The following is a 25,832-nucleotide window of genomic DNA, read 5'->3' on the forward strand; positions in this document are numbered from 1 at the left end:
AATCAGCCAAAATGTCTATTCTACCTTTGGCCCAGGGGACTTTACACACAACTCCCATCAGCATTAAAGGGCCTTACAGGTGTATAAATAGGTGAAAGAATAGTGACTCCAAAGTATTAAGACAGGACAATGATCACATAGTGGGCGTACTATGACTCAACCTGCTGGTGATCCCAAACAACCCTTTACACTAGAAGCCAACAACTTCTAGCAAGGCATCTAACATGGCATATTCAGAGATCCTGATCACCAGGATACAAGACAGAAACCTGGTAAGGAACTCAAAAGCACATTAGCTTTAAGGATATAACCATACAGTACAAGTAATGCAGTGTTCCCTACCAAGCAAGAATTTCTGAGTTGTCAAAACATTTTAATAAATGTCTTCATATACATACAATGTAACTAATATAGAACCCTTCTTTTCTGGCCATTACCCTATTTTACTTAAGCACTGAATGAACTACAGAATTAAGGGATTTACCATTGGGTACTCTCAATGTTATCTACACAGTGCTCAGAGGTTGTCAATTTCAATGCAGTTTTTAAGACATTCTAAAACTGTAACAAATATTTTTTTTTAATAATCTTAATATTAAATAGGTGTCTCAGAACTAGTTTGCCTTTCACATTGCTGTAAATAATTATATGAAAAGATATGAATATTCAAGATCATTTTAGAAAGTCTTGTTGAGTTCTGGCGGAAGGAAATATTCCAGCAAGCCAGTCAGAAATTTGCCAATACATTCTGGGCAGTCACTACTTTATTGCCCCATCAAGAGGTTTGCACCAGCTGTTTGGAGTAAAACAATTCTAGAAATTGCAAGTAACTTTGGCTTTTTTCCTCCCTCAAGAGTCCAGCAATATCTAGTACACATATTTTGTTAGGTCAGGTCAGCTATTTTGACTCGTACTGTAATACATGAAAATGTCTTGCTTCTGTCCCCAACAAAATGAGGGAATGTTATTTAAACTGTCAGAACATTAACCAAAGAATATTTAATTTCACACACACTATAAAGTTTAAACTGAAAAGCATTAGCTTGGGGAGAATTTACAAATATCTTGTAACAATTCACATGTAACTCAACATGCTGTCAAGAGATTAGTGACTGAGGCAAATTGCTTATTGGTTTCTAAAATATGGTCATCATACTAGACTATCTTTAAGGATAATACATGTATTTAAAGTAACTCTGATACATTCACATATTTATATTTTCTAAATAGCTTTGATTTGTGACCATCAGCAACTCCTACAGCAGAGGAGATATCTCCGCCCAAATGGCCCAGGACATGGGCTTCTTACTATGGCAATCTCCAATCAACCACAGCCAGCTGCTGGAAAGGCAAGGGTGCTGCACTACCTACCACTGGACTGTCCTTAACCATACTTAGGTTCTCTTTTATATCAGCTTCTAGATGGAGAATATTTAAGTACGAATCTCTGCTGGCCCCCTCTGGCTGGTGAATGGACAAACCAAGAGCCTTCATTTCATTCAGAGTCTTTTTTTTTTTTTTTTTTTTTAATTTAAGGGAAGGCCTCCACTATTGTACTCTTGACTTCCTTGAGTGGGGTGCAGGATTCCTAATCTATACTTTCCTGGTCCCATGAATAGCTAGTGCATACCTGTTATTCCTGCTCATAGCTTTCCTGGTAAGCAACAAAGTGATATTAACCTGATTTTTCAGTTTAACTGATTTTCCTCAGAGCCCTGTGGGAAATGAGACTGCAGAGCCTTTTTGGTTTCAATCAGCTGCTGCTCAAGCAAACTATGAATAGCATCATAAATATTGAAACAAAACATTGGCAGAATGAGGAAGATAGTATTAAATCAGTTCACATTTTATACAGTTGAAAGAAAACCTGAAGGGCTAGTTATTTCTCCAAAATGTAATGGCTTTGTCCCAGTTTCTCACTCAGGAAAGCTCTCTTTCTTTCTAAGTAGATTCTTCAAGCCCTGATTTTAAAAGGCTAGTGTATTCAAGGTGCACTGGTTAAGATGAACTGGTGCAATATCACTCCTTTAGTAAAACTTGTGTTTTTATGGTACCAAGCACAGTGATGGAACGCAACTATTTCCTTAACCTCACCAAAACATTTTGAAACCACGAAGCTGGAAGTTTCCTCAAAGTGGCTTTTGTCTATCAGCCTCTGCATATTTGCCCCCAGAGAAAATCATGCATTAGGTTCTGTCTCTCTGAATAATCTCATGAAGATGGCATGGGAAAAGGCACTACACAAAACATGAGACAGCTGATGAATGACAAAAGGCTGGTACACATGTGGAATGGGGTACAATTATAATTCATATGTAGGAATACCAAATGTGGAGGTAGTTGTAACTGCAAGCTTGAGAGTTTCCATCTCCTCTTGCATATTGAGAGAGGACTACCCTAGCTGATCAAGAAGCTGAATACTTTCACCAACGCCAACCTCAGAATGTGGTCCTTATGCACCTACAGGCCCCAATAGTACTTAATTTCTCAGTAACTCTGGTCCTAGGCTTGTCCACGCTTAAAAATTAGATTTACCTAATTATGTTGCTCATGGCTGTGAAAAATTTTGCACTGAGTGCTATAGGCAGGTTAACCTAGACAGAGCTAGGTCAATGGAAGAATTCTTCTGTCAACCTATCTACTGCCTCTTGGAGAGGTGGATTAACTACATCAATGGAAAACCCCTTCCATCGATACAGGAGGAATCTACATTATGGTGCAAAAGCTGCAGCTGTACTGTAGATATACTCTTATTCACCAGCATCCCAGCACTCAACCTGTTCTTCCAGTTCACACCATAAATATCCATTCCTTACTATCTGTCATGCAGACAGTTCACAAGACTCACTGAGAGCAACACTTAGACATTTTACAGATTACTATTAGAATTTGTGTCAAATCTACTCAATGTATGTACATAATCTACCCCAGGGGCCGGCAACCTTTCAGAAGTGGTGTGCTTAGTCTTCATTTATTCACTCTAATTTAAGGTTTAGCGTGCCAGTAATACATTGTAACGTTTTTTAGAAGGTCTCTGTCTGTATTATAACACTAAACTATTGTTACATGTAAAGTAAACAAGGTTTTCAAAATGTTTAAGAAGCTTCATTTAAAATTAAACTAAAATGCTGATCTTATGCCACCAGCCTGCTCAGTCCACTGCCGGCCTGCGGTTCCGTTCACCTAGGCTGGCAGCAGGCTCAATGGGACAGCTGCCAGTCTGGGGTCCCATCCCTGCCCACATAGAGTGGGTACCTACCTTCTCCCTGGTTCGAGCCCATTCTCTTCTCTCTCTGCACTGAGCTGAGGGTTGGAGTGCACTAAGCACAGGGCTGGGGGTGAAGGAGCAGCCTGGGGGTTGGGGTGTCGGGTCTGGCCAGGAGCTAGAATGAAGGAGGGGGCTCAGGCTTGGGGAAGAAGGTTTGGGTGTGAAGTGCTTACCTGGGCAGCTCCCATTTGGTGTGAGAGGTGCAGGTGGGACTGGGGGGAAGGGGTGCAGGAGCTCCCATGTGGTGCTCAGGGTGGAGGTGTGGGGAGTGCAAGAGTCAAGGCATGGGGTGTGTGGGGGCTGGGTATGTGTGGGGGTGCAGGAGTCAGTACAGAGGGCTGGGGGCATCTGAAGGGGTTCAGGAGTCAAGGCATGGGGGGGCTGGAGTCAGGGTTGGGGTCGTGGGAGGGTGCAGGGATCAGGGCAGAGGACTGAGGGGTGTGAGGGGTGCAGGAGTCCAGGCGGAGGGCTGAGTGTGTGTGAGGGCAGTGCAGGGATCAGGCCAGGGGCTTGGGTGTGTGTGGGGGGGTAGGGCAGGGAGCAGGGGGGGGAGTTGGGGCTCCTGGGCTCCGGGAGGGGGCTGGCGTCTGACGCTCAGGGAAGGAGTGCTGGGAGCGAGGACTCTGGATTCCTAGGTTTCCAGCTAGGCTCCAGTTGTTCGAGGGGGTAGCGGGGCAGACGGAGACTAGGGCTCCAGATTCCTGGGTTCTGCCCTCAGTGCCAGAGGGGAGTGGGGTCCAGTGACCTGGGGTGGGGAAAGAGGCACAACCCAGCTGTTCCCAGGGTCCACCGGGCGGTGAGCCGCAGCCCCTGGGATCAGGTTCGGGATGTGGGATGTGGCCTGCCCACTACAGAGCCGAGCTCATCCCAGCACCAGGGCTGCCTGACTGAGTCCAGGGAGTAGGGCCGGCTGTGCTTGAGGCAGGTGGGTGCACGGCACAGCTGGAACCCAGGACCCTTCCCCACTTACAGGCCTTGTGGGCGCTGCAACTCCTGTGGGGCCAGGTCCCTCTTCCTGCCTCCGTTGGCGGGGCCACTTCCGGGTCTGTTCAGACTCCATGGACACCAGGTAACGGTATGGACATGCTAACCCAGAGCACAGCCTCCCGCTGGAAGTGACGGAGGTCAGGATTGCATGTGCAAATGCCGGCGGCAGGGGTGGAGAAGAGCGGGCCAGGCCGGGCAGGATTTTTAATGGTACACTGCTGCCTGCTGGGGTCCCAGCCACCGGCCCCGCTCAGCCCACTGCTGACCTGAGTTCGGCAGTGGGCTCAGTGGGGCCGCCGGCCAGGACCGCGGCAGGCAGCAGCGTGCCATTAAAAATAGGCTTGCGTGCTGTCTTTGGCACGCGTGCCATAGGTTGCCGACCCGTTCTACCCTTTCATAAGAAAGGAGCTATAGTACACTGAAATGGGAGAGCTGTGTACAGACAAGGCTATTTTCACTCCATGAACACTTTACCCTATGCTACATGTGGTGGCAAATTGGCAGAGAGTGCCTCATATCGTATTAGCTCCCCTCATACTTGCTGCCAGGGAAGACTCCCCTCACTGCTAGAACGTTAGGCTGCTGGTATGCAAAAACATTAGTCTCCACAGACTAGACTGGGGAAAACAAAACAACAAACATTTTTGCTCTGACAATTGTTGTGAAATAAAAGCAGCAATACCCTTGGCAAGGTATTTAATGTCAGTATGCTTCAACTGGTATATACGCTTCCCATTTAGACTCCCAAAAGGACAATCCAAAAGCATTTGACTCCAACTGTGATAACATTAGAAGCATCTCCTATTCCTCTCAAAGTAATCAAGCTAGAACAAACAATAAGCAGGACACCAAGTAGCACCATGGGAATACGAGTGCCATTACGTTCTCTAACCTAAGGTGGGAAAACCACCAATGAAGTACACAACTGAGTTTAAAATTCATGTGGACTTTGCCAAACCAATCAGAATTATCTTCTATTAAGAGATCAGTGATGCACTACTGCCTGCATCTTCAAATTACTGGTGGCATTTTGGGGTGGACAAATGTATTTTGGATGTCACTAATACCTAAGCCCTTGTCTATTTCGCAAAAGGCCAAAGAATTTAGCTTCAGAAAGACTACTGAATTTTATGGCACTATGGTGTAGCATAGTGGAAATTCTGGTTCATCAGCTAGCTGCTTCTACTAAGATCAGCAGCTATGAGATGATGTAAATGTTATTAACTATCATCTTCTTTAAGTTTCAGAGTTAATTCTAAGATTGTTTCAGGTTGCTTACAAGCTCAAAGACAACACTACATCAGTTTATGGTTACTTTGCATTCTCTTCATGGTAATACACGATAGAGCTTGTTGAAACAGAACTCTGCAGCAAGGGGCGGTTACTGCAACAGACCCACCATTAGTAACTATGAAATCCACAGGGCTCTGGATATCCTCAGGTTAGTTTGGAACACTCCAGTCACAATAAAAAGCTTTCTATTAGTAAAATTTGTGATTAAACAGCCTAAGTCATATTTGTAGGATTTTATCCTAGATCATAAAGCAAACGAAACAGTGGTATTACACATTAGTGGTGTCTCTAAGAAACAATGCTTATTCCCTTGTCCACTGGGATTGCAGATTACATCAGCAATGTTGGAAGAATCTCATTGCAGAGAATCTGAAAAGTAGACTTGGTCATTTAGAAATTGGTCGACCAATTATTGTCACCTTACACCACCCTCAAGACTTTTTCCCACCAGTGTGTAGAGTGCAGTCGGTTTCTGACTCATCTTCACAAGGTAGAGTTTGTTAAAGTAGACATTTGCTATTTAGGGTCGTTATGTGGGCACAAATTAGACCTGGTCTACAACAAAAACTTTGGTTGACCTAGCTACATGGCTCAATGATATGAAAAATTCACACCCCCAAGAGACATAGTTAAGCCAACCTAAGCCCTGGTATAAACACCAGTAGGTCAACAGAAGAATTTTTCCATGGACCTAGCTGCTACCTCAAGGGGGTGAAACAATTACAGTGATGAAAAAAAAAACCTTCCATCACTGTCTACACCAGGGCACCCCAGAGGCACAGCTCTAATGCCACTGGGGCGTAGACATATCCTCTGTAGTAGCATTCTGTGCCTTCCACTTAAATTTACTACAACGCAGAAGGTGCTAATCCGCTTCTTCGGGAATCTTTGAGCAAAAATTTTCGAAAGCTGGAGAGCACCACACGAGCAAGGTAGACACAAAAATATCACTGCTAATGATCAAAAGCCATTGGTACCTGGATGTACCACGTCCTTTGCTAGAACTGTATCAAAGTAAGACCAGCCTCACTTTTACTCCATTTCACTCCACCATTACTATTCTTTCATTCTTTTGTGATGGGAAGTCACAAGTATTTCATGCAAAAAATAAAGCCAATGATTAAGAGAATAAGAAAAGACATCATGTAAAAGAAAAAAAATGTTATGGACAGTAAAGAATGTAGAAGCATAGCAACACTTTCAAAGTTGAACCTATGTGGTTTTCCATCAGATATATAAGAGACACCACTCACATTAAGAAATAGCCAATTGAAGATGTACAGTTATGTTTTCAGTAGCTGGAACCTATAACAAAGCACTTGATTTAGAATCCCAATTTAATTTTTACCATGAACTTGGAAACAGAAAGATGTCTAGTGGTATTATCCCTGTATGTAAAGTTTCTTCCAAAACATGTTGAAAGAGCCCTAATTTGTTTTGGCCTGAGGATGGAAGGGGGTTTAATTGAACTCAAGTGGGGCCACAGGCACAAGATCAATATTGCATCCACGTCTTTCTTTAAAGCAAGGGTGCAAAGAAAAAGATTGGTTTGTGCCATTTATACTTTATTATGTATAAAGGTGATCCAAGGGTTTTTCATATAGAGTTTTTCCAATTTTTTATCCATATCAGAAATGTGTGCTTTGTCCAAGCCGGAAGATTATGCTGAAGAACAGTGCTGATACCCACAAGAGTCAAGAAAGGAAAAGAAGGCTTAGTCAAATTGTTTAAAATGTTGACTTTATTCATTTCTATTGATTAAATTTGCATTTTGAACAAAAAAAGACAAAAGGCTCAACATTCTGGCCTTCCTTTCTCCCTCTCCTCCTTCTTCAGCACCAAGTATGAGGATGAAGTACTGACAAAATCCCGCTCCCCACACACACACTAGTTTTCCCAGGCCTTCTATTTCTGATCTTTCTAATGTAAGCAGGAAAATACTTCCAGCCTGCTATACATACTCACAAATCAGAAAACAAAAAGGCCACAAAATGTTTTTTCAGTATCTTCGTGAGGTCACCTTTACAGTGGTACTGTTTGGCATAATACTCATAGTGCACTCGTGGCTTTTTTTTTTTTTTTTTTTTTTTTTTTTTTTTTTTTTTTTTTTAAGAGAGATGCATCACTCCTCCACCAGAGCTTCCACCGAGGCCTGGTCTACACTTAAAATCTAGGTTGACATAGCTATGTGTCAGTTAAGAGGGTGAAAATTCTCACCCAAAACTACTATAGGTATGCCAATCTAACCCCCAGCGTAGACAGCTAAAATAGAAGTATTCAAACATCAGTTACCATCATTTGGTAAAGTGGTGTTCCTACAGAAATAGAAAGAAACCTTCCTTCGCTATTGGCTGCATCTACACTACAGGGTTATCCCAGCATATCTACAGCACCATAGCGATACTGGTGTGCTTCCAATAGCATAGACTTACCCTCAGACTTATGTCGCCTCCACTTCCACTCACCCACTTACTTTGCTATACCAATACTAGATATGTGGAAACATTTTCTTAACAGATATTTGAGGAAGAATTTCTAGACATTTTTGTGGCCATATCTAAAAGAAATAGCAAATAGTGGTGCTCTTTCATCTGCAGTGATCACTTACAGCTCATTTTTTTTTAAATTATATGTACCGAACATTTCTTTCTGGTACAGTCTTCATCCTGCCAACAAGATGACAAGGAATTTGAGAATTTGACCACAGCCTGAAATGCTGAATATCAAACATAACTTACTTGCTTTAGGAAAGTACACTGAGGACTACTAAGTGTCTCTGCAAAAACTTACCTACCCTGCAATTAACTATAGTAAGCTAAATTATTTAAATTCTATTTAAGAAAATATTAGAAGTGTAGTAGTTACTATATTACATTATTGTATCTGTGTTCTGTCCAGGAATAGACCGTGAACTGCAAAACAAACAAGTTTGCTTTCCTCTTGTGATGTATCAAGGTAGCCAGAGCATTTTTTTAAAACTATTGTTCTACATTATAAAGATCTTGTGATGCCAGCTTTCAGGTTCTCCAGAGACAGCCAGAGGTTTCCAGGAAAGAGCCTATCCCCCCCAGGAAACAGCAGGGGTTGGAGGCAAGCAGTGAGGTGGGGGTAACGAGGCGAGAGAGCCCTGGTGGGGAAGTGAGGTGAGTGGTAAGCCAGCAGCGAACAAGGGTCCTTGCTGTGGGCAAGGAAAGGAAGGTGGGGGGGGGGGGGATGAGAGAGAAGGCAAGCTGTGAGCCAGCAGTAGGGTGAGGAGGCAGGCGGGAGGTGGGGGGACGCGCCTGTCTGGCTGCAGTCAGGGGAGTGAGGTGGTGAGTGGCAGGTTAGGGGGTGAGGAGGGATGCAGGGGGGCCACCCCAAAAAAACCCTTACCTAAATAAATTACAATTATTTGGATGTACATATGTGAATATTACTTTATTAACTTTAAGAAAAATAAATTATTTTAGGAAAAAGTGTCAGTGTGGCCACCAGCAAGAATGCGTCCACTCTCTAAGGCCACCAAATAATTTGTTGTGAGAACCCCTGCCTTAGGTGAAATGGATGAACAATTTACCCTATCAAAGCCTTCCTGCATTCCCCTCCCCACAGAAGTAGTCCACAGCCTCATGATAACTTTCCTTGCCCATGGAAGGCTGAACAGAGCTCTTCAGAGCCTATAAATTCTGCCCTGCTTAGTAAGTCTGACAACATTGCAATGCCCTGATAGGCTGAAATGAGTGTTGAAAGACCCAACCAGGAAATTAAGTCATGTCTTACATTGGCAATGTAATGCATTAAAGAAAGAATCTCAGCCAATTGATATACTTTAAAGTAGTTAAGGAGAATTATGCATACAGTATTAGCTATAAGGTTTTGATTCCTGTAATGCTATCTGCATTATTTTGTTGGGTTTCTATTTTGTCTGCTACTGGCAGCAGTTTAACATCCTTTATTAGTATCTCAAAAAAAAAAACCCACACACAGACACCACACAACACAAACAAAGGCATGTCAATCTCCCAAAACTCCCTGAAATCTATTGCCACTGCAGATAACTGGTACTGCAACACAAGTCAATGCATGACATTAAACAACAAAGAATCCACAGTGGAAGTACTTATGAAAGCAAACCCTCACATTCAAGGTCAAGGGAAATGCATGCGCCTGTCATGCTGAATTTCCTTACTTTTCTGAAGTACTGCCACTGTAGTGTGACAATACTTTTCATCTAGTTTCAGTTCCATGCGTTTTGACATATTTCTTTCCAAAGCTAGCATGCTTTTGAAGCAGTCTTGTACCAGCACTATTTTTATATGAAAATCTAAGAATATACAAGCCTATTTACATTAATAGACGTATGACAATTTACACTAATGAATATCTTTAGGGCCTTCAACCAGCATCTCTAGGTTAAGACGGATGCCTAAGTGGGCCTTTCCAGATTCTGTTTCCTCACTCATTAAAATCTAAGGCCATTATCCTACAGCTGGGTCCTTGCACGGAGCCTAGTGACAAGGATCTCCCAGGATTTTCCATTAAACTTCTAGCAGCAGAGAGTTTATTATTTCAGACACTTCAAACTTTATTAATGTGAAAGTTTGCATTCTGTCAGACCACAGCCAGATATATTATTTATGTTTTTTAAAACTGGGACCAGGGATCGCAAGGCAGTTAAAGGTGTCTGTCGATTTTAAAGAGCCCTGCAAAGTGAATATAGGGCAGGTAACAGGCTCACTGACCATACCTGCTATTTTTTTAAACTCAAAATGTTCAACTACTGTTTTTCCTCTCCCTTTAAGAGTACCAAACACAAGTCTGGTGCTCTCTTATTTGATGGGCTAGACAAAGGTCTCAGCCATGACTTATGTGCTCTCTTAGCCATCTGTGGAAGGAAACTGAATCTTTAACAGTAACACAAAGGTATTCAGGCTTTGGAATTAAATAGGTATTTTTTAAAAAGTTTTAAATAGTCTGAATAATTTTCAGGTTTCAATGGCATGTGTAATATTGCAATCTTACCAGTTTTAAAGGAGAAAAAGGGTAGATAAGACCTACATTTCCAACCAAAAAAAATAAAAGTAGAATTTGTTTGGGGAGTATTTCAGGCTTTTATACATCATGAAACAACAGCAGGACAAATCCCAGTTTGTGCTGATAGTCACTTCTAAGGCTACAGGAGTGCTTGCACCTTCAGCCAGCAAAGTTCATCAATATGTACCTCCCCTCATACTACGAGTTCAACATTATATACTTTCTAGATTGTCAATAACTTATCCATGTTAGAACAAATTTCCCCACCTTTAAAAATTGAGATAGTGAAAAATGAAAACAATCTTACTCAAAAGTAATGCTTTGAGGGGCAACAGTAAGGGTTGAGGGGCAAAAGAGGTATGTTTTTCCAATCATGTTAGCTCTATCAAGAGTTGATCTACACAAAAATGTTATGCTATAATTATGTTGGTTGGAGGTGTGATTTTTATTTTTATTTTGCTAGAAGTTATACTAGTAACAGTTCTAGTGTAGACAGTTATACTGGAACAAAGGTGCCTTACACTGGTATAGCATGTTCTGGGTCCTGAAACAGAAATTATACTAGTATGAATTATTTTACACTGGTATAACTGCATCCACACATATTAACCTACATCTTAACTTTTTAATCATGCTAAGGTATCTCAACCAAGCGAAAACAATAAATAAAGCCACCCTTTTGCCCATCAAGACAGGGTATAAAGGACTAATTAACTAGGTCTTGCCTACACCTGAAACACTACAGTGGCACATTGCTGTAGTCTTTCAGTGTAAATACTACCTACGCCAAGGGGAGGGGTGTTCCCATCAGCATAGGTAATCCACCTCTATGAGACGCAGTAGGTTGACAGAAAAAATCTTCTGTCTAGCACCGTCTACATAGGGAGTTAGGTCAGCTTAAATACATCATTCAGAGGTGCGGATTTTCCACATCCCTGTGTGACACTGCTGGGTCGACTAAACTTTTTAGTAAAAGTAGCAAAGAATTCTGTGGCACCTTATAGACTAACAGACGTTTTGGAGCATGAGCTTTTGTGGGTGACATGCATCTGACGAAGTGGGTATTTACCCACGAAAGCTCATGCTCCAAAACGTCTGTTAGTCTATAAGGTGCCACAGGATTCTTTGCTGCTTTTGCAGATCCAGACTAACACGGCTACCCCTCTGATACTAAACTTTTTAGTGTAGACCAGACCTTATATGATGCTATTGGGTTCTGATTCAACATAAAGAGAGTTTACTTTTGATAAAAAATGAATGGAAATATTTTAAAATACATCAAGATGTGCAGTTAGAGTACCCCACACATTTGCTATTACTACTTTAAATTTGATATTAGAATCTTACTTCCACAGTTTCATTTGCAATATTAGATCAGAGGAGAAGTTCTAGCAAGAAATACAACAGGAAAGTTAGAACTAAGCTAGGAGACAGTCTGAAGATCCTGACCTAAAGAACAGGAGCAAGAAGAATGTAAAGGCTCACCCTAGAGTGCCAGCATTCAGGAGCTCACACATGCCTCTCAGAGTAACGGGAGATCTCGATAACCATTTATGAACACCAATATGGATTCACAATCAGGCAAGTTAAGAATAGGAGCATATTAGGTTGAGTTCACTTCATTGTGGATTTCATTTAAAAAAGCATTACTTTATAAACTCAAAAACTGCTATAGTAATGACAAACATTTGAGGTGTTCTATTTGTAATTGAAAGATAATACTAAAATATTTCCAAAGTTTGGCTTTTTTTTTTTTTTTTTTTTTTTTTTTTTAAGTTTACCATCTTTAACTGGATTCCTTCCTATAATCATGGTAAGTATTCAATGCTTACACATAAGAAATACCATATTTTATTAAATTTAGCTCTAAACCAATTATACAAGCTTAAAACCAAATTTCAGAAATGGCTAAAGAAAATTCAAGATATGCAAATAATTGATTCAAGTCTGCAGAATTATATTAGTATTGTATTTACAAATCTAGCAGATCCCAGATGATCTGCTACTTTGTACAGTGCAATCCAGAAGCACACTGTTGCCTAGTAATCTTTCAGAGTAAGGGGTTAAGACAGAAGGTTATTACTATTTATTCACTTTAGTAAGAGCAAGTTTTAGGAAGCTGTTAAGAACTTGAACAATATGAAGTAGCCCTTTAAGGAATTTTAAAAATTCATGACTGTTTGTCCATTAAGCTCACAGATGCCCAGTTGTTACAGAAGAGCAAAAAAAATTATAGCTACACAAAGCACATAGCGGGTAACGATGATGATAGAAAATGAGTGACAGAAGATTTCGGGAAGTTGCCTTATTGATGACAGTGACTGTTACTAAGCAGAAGTAGTTACAAGAGAAAAGATATTTTCCTATTAAGTACTACAGGTTACTTGTACATAGAAGAGGACAGGACAAGCAGAGAATGTTTGGAAGCTGGGAAAGGCACACATTTCCACTGTTAGACAAGTTCTCATAGCTTTAGATTTACTCAAAAAAACCCACTGAACGCAAGTCTGTGACCGCATATTTTAATTAGTTGACTTGGCATGATATTTCTTTACACAAACACACACAATCATATTTCTATTCTAAGAGTCAACTTCATTATTAGCAACAGAAAAAAAACGTAACAGGCATTGAACTTAGTTGTACTACAGCAATTCCACTGGTTTGGCAAGAAAACTGTTCAATTTTTAATCTAAACTTGTTAGTATACTGTTACAAAAATTCCAATTTTATTTTCACCCTTACATTTAGTATTCTTAGCTTCAGCTTTGATTTAAACGTGGACAGTTAGGTTAACAACACTATGTAAGTCATGGTTTTAAAATGTAAGCATTACTATTCGAAAACCCAGGAATGTTTTAGCTTCAGTGATCTCCACGGCAAATACAATATCAATGAATTCAGGAGTCAGAGTTACTTTTTTACAACAGAATGAAGAAAAAAAAAAGTTTATTGAAGCCTTTGGTCAAGCCCTAATTTAAGGCTTCAACAAACTAGATGTTCTATTTCCAGGGAAGTGGGAAGATAGCTCTGGCAAATGATGGAAACATTAACTTTCACAAAATCAAGCTTTCATTTAAAATGAAAGTTTCTAGCCCACGTGTCTGCTAAGAAAACCTTCTAAACACAAAGTATAATGATGCAGTGCCATCCTGAATCTGCAGACAACTCATTGCTGCCACTCATAGCTTTGCTAAGCAGCAGAATGAAACAAGACTGATTGACACTGTTAGTGAGAACCTTGCATGTGGGAGTGAAACTATCAACAGTTAAGACAATTTCTGATGCTGCTTTGGACAGCTATGGGCAGAAGCAGACACTGGAGTTATCTACCAGGGAGGAACAGCAACTAATGGAGGTTGGGGAACGAGAGTAGCAGAGACCTCTCCCATTTCTTCCCCCGCAATGCAGCCAGGAGATGCTGGGGCAATAGTGGACATTCTTCTGTTGGCAACAACCAGGAAAGACAGAACTACACTTTAGCAACTAGAAAAGATGCAGTCTCATTAGCCCTTCATTTTTCATCTCTTGCTAGTGGGCTTAGTCCACTATCTAGTTACTGTCAGGCAGATGTTTCAAGCCCCAATTTAGGGCTTGTCTACATGGGGAAATTTAAGAGTATACAGTTATACTGCTGTAACTATAGTAAATTTCCCCATGTAGACAAGCCTTAAATAGCTCAGAACAGCAGTGCGGAGCAGAAGAAACTGGAGTTCAAATACTTGCTCAATCAAAGTGAAAATAAAATTCAACCCAGTCCCAAATTATACATATCACAAAGTCACTATAAAATCTAGCTCAATATACACATTTGTAAATTGGGCCAGAACGGTCCAGAACAAGAATTAACATGTGCACTGCAGATCAGGATTAAGACACATCAGTAGAGCTGTTTTGGAAAGCATTTGTGCAGCATCTGCCTGCCTTATGTCTGGTTTGCCCTGTGCTGTTAGTCTTGTTTACATATGAGTTACCGTGTATACTCGTTCACAAGCCAAATTTTTTTTAGTAAAAAAGGGAAGCACCAGAGAAGGGAGTCGGCTTATGAACGGGAAGAGAGAGTGAGAGGCAGGACACAGCCCCTCCCCCCAACAGAGGGAACAAGGAGAGGCAGCAGAGCCAGAAGGGAAGATGCAGGGTTAGAGTCTCTCAGCTTCTGGCCACGCTGCTCTCCACACCCTCAGCTTCCGAAGCAGCTGCAGCTCCAGGACTGGCAGGCTGCAGCCGCGCCACTCAGCCCTGTCCCCCAGAGCAGGTTGCAGCCACGCCGCCTGGCCCGCTAGAACATGCTGCGGCCACATCACCCGGTCTGGCCCGCCGGAACATGCTGCGGCCACGCTGCCCAGCCTGCCGGAGCAGCTCCAGCCAGGCCAGAGACATCCTCCCCTGGCCCTCCCCAGATAAAGTGGGAAGGGATGGGAAGGGGAGAGTGTGGGGGTCCCAGGCTAGGGGTGGAGTCATGTGGGGGGTGGTCACAAGGGTTACTCCCCTGACCCCCAGCTTCTGCCTCCCCCAAAACAATTCCCCACCAGCTGCTATCCCGGCCCATCAGGGTAAGCCGCTAGTGCGCCGAGACACTTTATTTACTTAGGTTTACCTCTGTGCCTGCGGATGCTTGAGGTAAACAAACCATCTCGGCCCACCAGCAGCTTATCCTGATGGCTTGGGAGAAAAAGTTGCCCTGAACTATAGGGCTGGCTTATGAATGGGTCATAAAAATTTTCCATTTTTACTTATCCATCTTGGGGGAGGGGGGTGGGGGTCATCGGCTTATAAATGAACCGGCTTTTGATCAAGTATATACAGGAAGTTTCACCCTCTTAAAATTCCTGCCATTATCTCAATTATCCAACAATTCAGCCTTCAGGTTCATCATTTTGTGAAAAGATCATCATTAACTGAGCTTTCTAAATAGAAAGTTACTACCAAAGCAGAAGATGTGTAAACTGAAGTGTAAAGAATATTCCCTTTTGAAAATACAGTACAGGTTTTCACTCAAGCACATGAAACCATGAATATATATATACAGGGAATAAGTTTAGCAACATATGTTGTTCTTGTTGATCAGAAGACCTTCCCTGCTCTTCCTTAAAACTCATCCATACTAAGGAAAAAAAGGTTGTTTATTTAACATGATAGTTGTACACATTTTAAGATCTTAATGTAGAGAGGTAAATTGCAGTTTCTGTTAACTGGCTGAGGAACTCTAGGCTCCCCACAAGAAGCCTCAGCAGGTATTGCAGCATACCATTGTACCTGTCATGTCATCAGACCACTTCCTACAGTTTTGAGTCTGGACATTCTGTCCCCTCTCTTGATTGACTGACTGTTTGTCCCAATCCATCCCCATACCTCAGCCACCCACCACCTTCCATGCACATTTCCCTTTTTCCTTCCCCCTCTCTCCTTCTATTTCATTTACCACACACGCATACACCTCTACCTCAATATAATGCTGTTCTTGGGAGCCAAAAAATCTTATCGTGTTATAGGTGAAACCATGTTATATTGAACTTATTTTGATCCACTGGAGTGTGCAGCCCCTCCCGCTCCCGGAGCACAGCTTTACCGTGTTAGATCCAAATTCATGTTATATCTGGTGGCGTTATATCGAGGTAGCGGTGTATATTGTCTTTTTGTTCAGCTAATTCCTTAGCATTTTTAATAGACCATAGTATTAACATGACAATTGCAAGACATCAGTCTGCTAGTATGTTATATCCTATTCTCCTACCCTTTACCCGTCTTCTCTATTCAGACTGTACACTGGTCAGGAAAGGGACTGTCTACTACATTGCATACTACATAGCACAATGGGGCCCTGTTCTCAGCTGGCTCCCAGGCACTACCATAAACAACAAGAGAGTCTGCTAGAAAGTTTACCAACATTATTAGATCAGCAAGGCAAATAATTTCTTTCTTTGAACCAGCAAATTATAACAGTCTATTACACTAAACAGCTTGCGATATGTGCTATGTAATTTTAACTTACTAACAGACAAAAAATAATTGTAAGCATTACTTTCCTCTCAGATTCCTAAGACAAGCCAGACAAACACTTTGTGAGGGGGGAAAATAGTTCAGTGGTTTGAGCATTGGCCTGCTAAACCCAGAGTTGTGAGTTCAATCCTTGAGAGAGCCATTGAGGGGGATCTGGGGCAAAAATCTGTCAGGGATGGTACTTGGTCCTGCTAGTGAAGGCAGGGGGCTAGACTTCATGACCTTTCAAGGTCCCTTCCAGTCCTATGAGATAGGTATATCTCCATATATTATTTTTCTGTAGCATCCAAAGTAACAAAAAGAAATCAGTAGAGCAGGAAAAACAAACATTTGAAGTCCCCTATAAACAGAAGAGCAGGTCACATTCTCCTACAATACGCCACTAAAATAGGATCAAGCCAACACAAACAAAGTGACAGTTATGAGAAACAGATGCCAAATATACCCAGTGCTTACTCTTTCAGAGATTAAAAAAATGAGCCCTCATTTTTGTCATTAAAGCCTGTGACTTCAATGCAAACGTCTCTTACAGACACACAGCAAACATAAACCTCATTCACTCAGGAGATTATTTTGGGGCTAATTTAAAAAGACCAAAACTTTAACCTCCCTGATGAGAGGTGGCTTTGGCATGCATGTCAAAGAGGCATTTAAAAATAACAGTACGTCTCCATCAGCTGAACTGCCCCCACAGGTTGAGGCAATTCCATCAGCAGAGCCTACGTCGATTCCCTCTCCCCCACCGTCACATTAACATCCACACAGAAAAGGCCTGACCACCACACACAACAAACGGGGCCGTTCACCCGAGACCCCTTTATCTGCCACCCATCGCACCAAGGGGGGCCATCAGCAGCCTCGGACTCACCCACACCTGAAGGTGGACAATACGCACCTCCCGCAGCGCCTCCCTCCTCTCCCCCACAGCCACGCTCCGGCCCCGCCCCCACGTCCCCCTCCCAGCGGGGGGACCCCAACCTACCTGGGACGTTAACGCCGAGGGAGGGGGCGCTAGGCGGTAACAGCCCCCAGCTAAGGGGAAGGGAGAAAAAGGAAGAGGCGCCGCCAGCCACCGGAAGGACCCAGCGCGGCACAGCTCGTTTTGGCCCGGCCCAGCAGGCCCCGGCTCCCTTCTCCGCTACGCCCTCACCCGGGGCCCTGCCGCCCCTCACGCACAGCCCGCAACACGGCCTCCGCCCCGCTGGCCGAGTCCCCAGCCAAGCCGCTCGGAGCCCGGCGAACGCGCAGCCTGGGCGGTTGGGTTTTGTCTGCTGCTCAGCCCCCTCCGCGGCCGCCGCTGCTGCCGCCGAGCCCTCCCTCCCCAGGCGCGGCACGACACTTGGTGCTGCTTTACAGCAGCCTGCAGAGCGCAGCCGCTGCGCAGAGCGCCCCTCCTTCCGAGCGGCTCCTCCGCCTGGGCGGCGCGTAGGGTGGCGCGGGGCCTGTGCTGAGGAGCGCCATCTGTGGGGCGGAGGCGGGCATGGCAGGGGCGGCAATCGCGCAGCTAGGACCGCTGTGCTCAGCCCACGGCTGGCTCGTGATGGAGAAGGTAGAGACGGGTCAAAGAGTTAAGCTATGCAGTTATGAGCCGGGCCCAAGCACATCATGCGATTGGTGCACAAATCACCAGATCTTGTTAAATAATAAATGCTGGGATCTTCGGATTTGCTTTATGGTTTCTGAGCCTCTCAGGTGCACTCCCTTCATCTTTTCATGTTTTTCTCTTTAACCTGGAGGGTTACAAACTTACTTCAAAATAGCTGAAGATCAGATCAGTGATGAATGCACCTGCAATAAGGAGTCTGCAAGAGACTATGCTGCCCTTCTCTTCCTCCTCATTATGAAGACTCAATCACTGGAAAGTTGTTTTTGGCTCTGGATTCAGACCTATGCTAAAGCATTGTTCATTAACAGTTACAAAACTGTTCTCCCATCACACAATAAAATACAAATAAATAAAGATGTATTATAAAAAAGACAGAGAATGTTGCCAACGTAGTTTTTCTGGTGTCCTGATTTTCACACAGTTAAAAAGTCAAGAGGTTTGCCTCTATATGCTTGGTGGAGCTCCATTCAACTACCTATGAGATGGATCCTTGTCCCTCATGGATGACTGATGCTAGTGAACAATACCTGGGCTCTTTATTATAATAGAGCAATGGCTCCACTATGGTTAAGGTTAAGACCAGATTTCTGGTTAAAGCTTGATTGTTCTAAATGCTCTAAAATCTGTAGAGTCTCAGATTGCCTTGCAATTTGGGTGCCTCCTGGGAGCCCAGTGTTTGACAAGTGATCCATATCTGTTGCTATTTGAACAAGGGGTTTCTAAGATACACCCACCCCCCAAACAAAATCAGTTTTTCTTACAGTGCATATATTCTGCTGTCAACACATTTTTGCTCACAGATAGAAATCAATTCAGGATTGAGATTATCACACCAGGGTCTCAAAATCTTACAAATTACTCCTAATAGAGAGCATCCAACCAACTAACTCAGTATGAGAAGTCAAATTACAAATGTTATTAGCCAAAGACTTTAGTCCTCCTGCTAAAAGTAGCACTTTTTGAAGTGCTTGGCAATGTCTCAAATGGATTATACTGAGCATGTGCACAGGGAGAGGGGCTAACTATCCAGAGAACTACTTCAACATCACAGGACTATATGGTTTTTATGGAATTTAATAGTAATTGAGTCTAAGCATCATCTCAGATGCTGTGACTGAATCTAATGCAGGACTCTGAAATAAACAGAAGGGGCATCTTGCTCAAAGATGCCTCTGTAAAGGGAGATTTTTATCTGAGGGAAATGTAATCTGATTACAACAGAATATTCAGAAGGTGCTGAAGCTATTTTTTTAAATAATAAATTATACATGCAAATACTAATTGGGAAGAAAGAGTTGGTTGGGAACAGAGAGAGAGGTGCAGCAAGTGGAGGGACAATTATACAGGGGATAAATGGAGATGGGTGGCTAGGAGAGGGTTGGGTGTAAGGTGATGGAAGGGATGGGGTGGGGGCTAGGGAGAGTGAGAGGGGAGGGGCAGTGGGATTTATGGGTGAATTACAAGAGGAATGGGGTAGAGTAGAGGTAGGGACATCTGGCAGCCTACATTTTCTTCCTGCATGTTTCCTATGATCTGTGGGCTCCCAGACCATCTACAGGGGCTATGATTCCCCAACTGCTCCTACTCAGGTGATCTGGAAGTCTTGCCTTTCTCCCTACCCCCTTTGTGGCCTAGGATCTAGAAATCCCTCCTCCTCCCCTCTCCCTGTGGTGCCATCTGAGCCCTACTCCCTGCTCCCATGTGAGTGTCAGGATCTAAGGGTCCCTGCCATCTATGGCAGTCTGACTCCTGGCATCAGCATCTCACTTTCACTTTGGACTGTTATGTGGGGCTGGTGACATTTCCCCCCCTGCCCTTCTTCTCCTTATCTTCTTGGGGTGGTTAGATGACTTGCCCCCATTTGGAGGCATCTGCAACAGCAAATCTCAGAGCCAGCAGGCCAGAGCGGGGAACCAGGCCCAGCCCCACAGGACAGAAGCTGCCACTGTGGGGTGAGTGCAGGGTAGGCTCCCTCTCACACCCCAAAGACTTCTCCTTCATACGGGGCAGGGATAGAGACAACGACCCACACACATATAGTAGAGACCAGTTTCACTCAGCCCCCAACAGAATATTTTCATCAGATGCCTATGCTGAGGGGTGAGTGCCCTGGGCACAATGGGCCTCTGCTTTAATCCACCACTGAGTAGAGCACAGCATGCAGGGGTGAGGAGAGGTAGGAGGTAAGTAAGTGGGGGAAGAAAGAGAGGATGGACAGAGAGGAAGGGTAGGGGGAAAGTATGAGGTGGGAAGTGGAAAGGGAGGGTGTGTGGGGAAGAGAAAGTGCATGGGGAAAGTGTAAGGTGAGGAGGGGAAAGGAGAGGGCAGGTGTGGGGAATGGCATGGTTCTCACACTATATACAATTTAGCATTTCAGTACTGGTGGGGAGCTTAGAATAGGCATGCTCAGAGCATGGTCCAAGAACACACTGCTGAGATGACTGAGGAGCTGATAATGTGTATGCTTAATACCTATCAGAAATTCTCCAGCTCTTGAGGAGTGGGTTGGAAACACGCACTGACATAAATAGTTCACATATTTCATGGCTATTGTGTCAAGCTGTTTATTTCTCTCTAGTGTATTCTCTTTCAGTTGAGAACATTTCAGTTAGATGAATGGGGCATTTAACATCTCTCTGGGCCTCCTGTGATGATGATGATGTGTTCTAGGTGTCAACTAACAGCTAAATGAGCTGGGGAGGATGAGCTGGAAATATTGGGGGGGGGCAATTAGGATACATGTTGCTGGGAATGGTAGTGCAGGAGGTGGAGAATGACCAACCCATAGCAGTCTTCTCTCACACACTTCAAAAGATAGTGTAACCACCATGTTATAGACCTGTCTAGATTTGGGACATACACTATCTATGGTTTCTCTTTCACTGGCCCTGTTAGCAACTACACATTGCAACCATTTCAAAGTATGACCATTATTTCTACTCCACTATACGAAACTGTATAGGAGTGGGGAGAAGCGCTTAGGAATTACATAGCAACCAAATGGCCTAGCGGAAAGACTAAAAATTGGGTCTATTCCTAGCTCTGCCACTGGCCAGCTAAGTGACTTTGGGCAAGTCACTTAATTGCTCTGTGTCTCAGTTTCCCATCTGTAAAATAGGGTAATGATGTAAAGTTCTTCAAGATCTACTGATATAAAGTGCTGTATAAAAGTGTTTTTGATTATTACCTAGGCACAGCAGTATAGCAACTACAAACCTAGGTGAAAACTACAACTGCCTAAATGGCCACTAACTATCAGCAAACATTTCTCTGTTTCTACAGTTAAGAAATTAAATGCCAAAAATTTCATTAATGTAGAGTTAAGGTTGCCCAGTGATAGCTTGTCCCTTTCAGAATGTCAAGTTCAGCAAAACTCAAACTTCTGAAAACTAGGAAATACAGAGTTAAGGTAAATGCCTACACAACCTTAACTCCATCCTGTATGGGTGATGTCCCAAAACACCCATAAACACCCCAAAACACACTTAGAGTCTGCTTTTTAACTGTAATGGACAGGCACTATCTGCACTTGCCCTATTCTCAAATACTGAGGCTATGTCTCTACTACGGACCTTACAGCAGCACAGCTGTTGTGGTACAGTTGTGCCGCTGTAAGATCTCCAGTGTAGCTGTTCTTTACCAGCGGGAGAGAGCTCCGCTGCCGGCATAACTAAACCACCCTCAACAAGTAGTGTTACCTATGTTGGCAAGAGAGCCTATCCCGCAGACATAGCGCTGTCCGCACCAGCACTTTTGTCAATGAAATTTCTGTCAGTCAGGGCTGTGTTTTTTCACACCCGACTGACAAAAGTTTTACTGACAAAAGTGCTAGTGTAGACCAAGCCTGAGTCTATTCCCCATACAGAACACATTTGCAAAATTTAACAACCACTTCAAACCCTTTTACAACCCATTTATACTTGCACACGGTATACCAGTTAAACCTATATTTTCCCCTCTCATTGTTAAATGCACAGTCTGCTCTCATATCCTACCTCATTGCTAACAATACCAGACACCAGTGCCCTGCTGCTGACACAACTTACACAGTTCTGTATTGAAATGTGCGGACTGAAAACTCAACCTACACATGCGTCACTTTCCTTTGATAACACAAGGGGAGAGGGGAGACTTGTTTGCAGAACTCCTCACATCACAATCACAGCTTTGATGCTCCTCAAACTAAAACTGATCCCCAGATCTCCTTTTATCACAAACACTCCTTTACCAATCTACTCCACCTACTGCCTCCACCATCCAGGACTCACTACACCTAAAGCATGGACAGTAACTTGAGTACATGCAAATAATTCCCAGTGGCTCTTACCATCTCCAGGAAGATTGGGTTAAGATTGTGTGGGCATTTACCTTACGTCTGTACTTCCCAGTATCCAGAAGTTTGAGTTTTGCTCAATCTGACATTCTGGAAGGGCAAAAGTTATCATTGGGCAAGCTTAACTCTACATTAAAGTTTGCCATTTAATTGGCTGTGATTGTTAATGCCTCCCTCTGAGAGGGCTTTCTACTGGCAATGCTCAGATGTGCCAGCTCTCACCCAAAAATAACACTTCATAGAAATTACTTTGTCCCTTATTGAACCACTCAATTTTTTTTCCCCCAGGGAAATTGAAGGTCTGAGGGGGCATTGTTAAAAAGTTTGTAGAAAAAAAATTAAATTGTTCACAATGTTTTAAATATTTTTAGAATTTAAAAACATTTTTCATTAACTTTGTTTTTCCCTCCACATACTACTCAATCTATTTATAGCCTTTGACAGCATTAAAGAATGATGCTATTCCGACTGAGGGACCTAGCAGGGGTGCCCATGTTTTCTAGTCACATAATTAAGAAGATGTAGTGAGAGTGATAGTTACTTCTATGCTTTATTATATGATCACATAGAAGAAACCAACATGATAGAGAGAGAAGTATTTGTAAGCAAACTAAGTTCATATTTTAATTAAAAAAAATCAAAACCAAACATTCCCCTAAGCACATTGCTCATAGAAAAATATAGCTGTATACTTTTTCAATTCTGGTAAAATAACTGGAAGAAAATGTGGTAGTATTTTTATTTTTAGGGTGTTTTTTGTTTTTGTATTTTTCCATGATGAATCAGAGATAAATAAAACAGTTAGATTTCAAACAAACAAACTACCTGTTTCTATTCCATGATCTAATTTCAGATCGGGAGAGTACATGCTATTTCCTAGCAAATATGAACAGTTTTAATAATCAAATGGAGAACATTAATTTCCGATTTATAAATAATTTATGGTTCTTTTCCTTGCTATCTTATAGGTGAATTAGTTTCTGCTTTAGCGCCAATATAATTTCTACAAAGTTCTTCTTACTTTTATATTATACACTACTTCAACAATGTATATCAACAGGAAAACTCCACAGTGGAGTGGAAGATAGTGTTTCCCTTTTATAGCAACCAAATGCATTATTAGTGATCCTTAATTTTAAAATTTAATTTATCTGTATCTATATTATGCTTCATGCTTTGCTTTCAGAAGAGAGGGAGAGAGAGAAACAAACTTTGCATATAATTAGGAATAAGGGCTGTCAAGCAATTAAAAAAATAATTGCGATTAATTGCACAATTAAAAAATAATCTCATGATTAATTGCACTGTTAAACAATAATAGAATACCATTTAAATATTTTGGATGTTTTCTACATTTTCAAATATATTGATTTCAATTACAACACAGAATACAAAGTGTACAGTTCTCATTTTATATTTTTGATTACAAGTATTTGCCCTGTAAAAAACCAAATACAGTATTTTTCAATTCACCTAATGCAAGTACTGTAGTGAAATCTCTATCGTGAAAGGTGAACCTACAAATGTAGAATTGTGTAAATAAAAAAACCCAAACCAAACCAGCCATACTGATGCATATTCATTTTCATTATCTGAGTCAGATGCCACCAGCAGAAAGTTGATTTTTCTTTTTGCTCCACACCTTGTCCCTCTCAGATTTTGGAAGGCACTTCAGATTCTTAAACCTTGGGTCGAGTGCTGTAGCTATCTTTAGAAATCTCACACTGCATACCTTCTTTGCATTTTGTCAAATCTGCAGTGAAAGTGTTCTTAAAATGAAGAATATGTGCTGGGTCATCATCTGAGACTGCCAGAACATGAAACATATGGCAGAATGTGGGTAAAACAGAGCACAGGACATACAATTCTTCCCCAAGGATTTCAGTCACAAATTTAATTAATGCATTTTTTTTTAAACAAGCTTCATCAACATGGAAGCATGTCCTCTGAAATGGTGGCTGAAGCATGAAGGGGCATACAAATATTTAGCATATCTGGCACGTAAATACCTTGCAATGCCAGCTACGAAAGTGTCATGCAAATACCTGTTCTCACTTTCTGGTGACATTGTAAATAAGAGGGCAGCATTATCTCCTGTAAATGTAAACAAACCCCTTTGTCTTAGTGATTGGCTGAACAAGAAGTAGGACTGAGTGGACTTTTAGGCTCCGAAGTTTTACATTGTTTTGTTTTTGAGTGCAGGTATGTAACAAAAAAAAAATCTCCATTTGGAAGTTGCATTTTCACAACAAAGAGATTGCACTACAGTACTTGTATGAGGTTAATCGAAAAATACTATTTATTTTGTTTATCATTTTTAAAATGGAATTGTAATAAAAAATATACACTGATTTCAGTTACAACACAGAATACAACATATGAAAATGTAGAAAACCCATCCAAAATAGTAAATACATTTCAATTGGTATTCTATCATTTAACAGTGTGATTAAAGCTGTAATTAACGTTTTAAATTGCAATTAATTTGTTTCAGTTAATTGCATGAGTTAACTATGATTAATTGACAGCGCTGTTAGAAACAAAGGAGTGGAAGAGATTTTCAGGTCATCCAGTCCAGTTCCCTGCTATCATAGGTAACTTCATCATATAAGACAGTTAGTAAATTTAGGAAGCTCCATCTGAAAACTAGTTAAGTAGTTTGCCCACACTACTCCTATTGGAAGGCTGTTTCAGAACCTCACTCCTCTGATGGTTAGAAACCTTTTTCTATTTTCAACCTAAATTTATTCTTGGCCAAATTTATACACATTTGTTCTTGGACCAACATTGTCCTTTAGCTTAAATAGTTCTTCTCCCTCCCTGATGTTTAACCCCTGATGTATTTGTATAGACCAGAGGTCGGCAACCTTTCAGGAGTGGTGTGCCAAGTCTTAATTTATTTACTCTTAATTTAAGGTTTTGCATGCCAGTAATACATTTGAACATTTTTAGACAGTCTCTTTCTATAAGTCTAATATATAACTAAACTATTATTGTATGTAATGTAAATAAGGTTTTTAAAATGTTTAAGAAGCTTCATTTAAAATTAAATTAAAATGCAGAGCCCCCTGGACCAGTGGTCAGGACCTGGATAGTGTGAGTGCCACTGAAAATCAGCTCGTGTGCCGCCTTCAGCACGCATGCCATAGGTTGCCTGCCCCTGGTATAGACCAGTTATAGCCCCTCTTCATCCTTCAGCTGAAGAAGTCAAGCATTTCCTCCCACAAAACAGGTTGACTTGAAATAGGAACTAAGGCAATTGGAAAAACCGCACCTCATTTTTGCCTGTCGAGATAAGGCTCCCAGTAACAGAGAAAGACTTGAAAACATCA

The 25,832-nt window shown here is 42.0% G+C and overlaps 1 protein-coding gene across 5 annotated transcripts in view; it reads right to left on the reverse strand.

Annotated features, from left to right (window-relative positions):
• The window catches only part of RNF111 (ring finger protein 111), a 91,560-nt gene extending 73,710 nt beyond the window's left edge, over positions 1–17,850 (reverse strand). For 3 of the 5 annotated variants that reach the window (XM_050967934.1, XM_050967932.1, XM_050967931.1), the window contains exon 1: positions 17,544–17,849. The gene's annotated coding sequence lies outside the window, so the exon portion shown is untranslated. Of the gene's footprint in view, positions 1–17,543 lie in introns of all 5 variants that reach the window. The other 2 variants (XM_050967935.1, XM_050967933.1) reach the window with 2 other exon arrangements.
• Between the last annotated feature and the right edge of the window lie 7,982 nt (positions 17,851–25,832).

Source organism: Gopherus flavomarginatus, chromosome 9 (genome assembly GCF_025201925.1).
Source record: "Gopherus flavomarginatus isolate rGopFla2 chromosome 9, rGopFla2.mat.asm, whole genome shotgun sequence".
NCBI classification, from domain to species: Eukaryota; Metazoa; Chordata; order Testudines; family Testudinidae; genus Gopherus; species Gopherus flavomarginatus.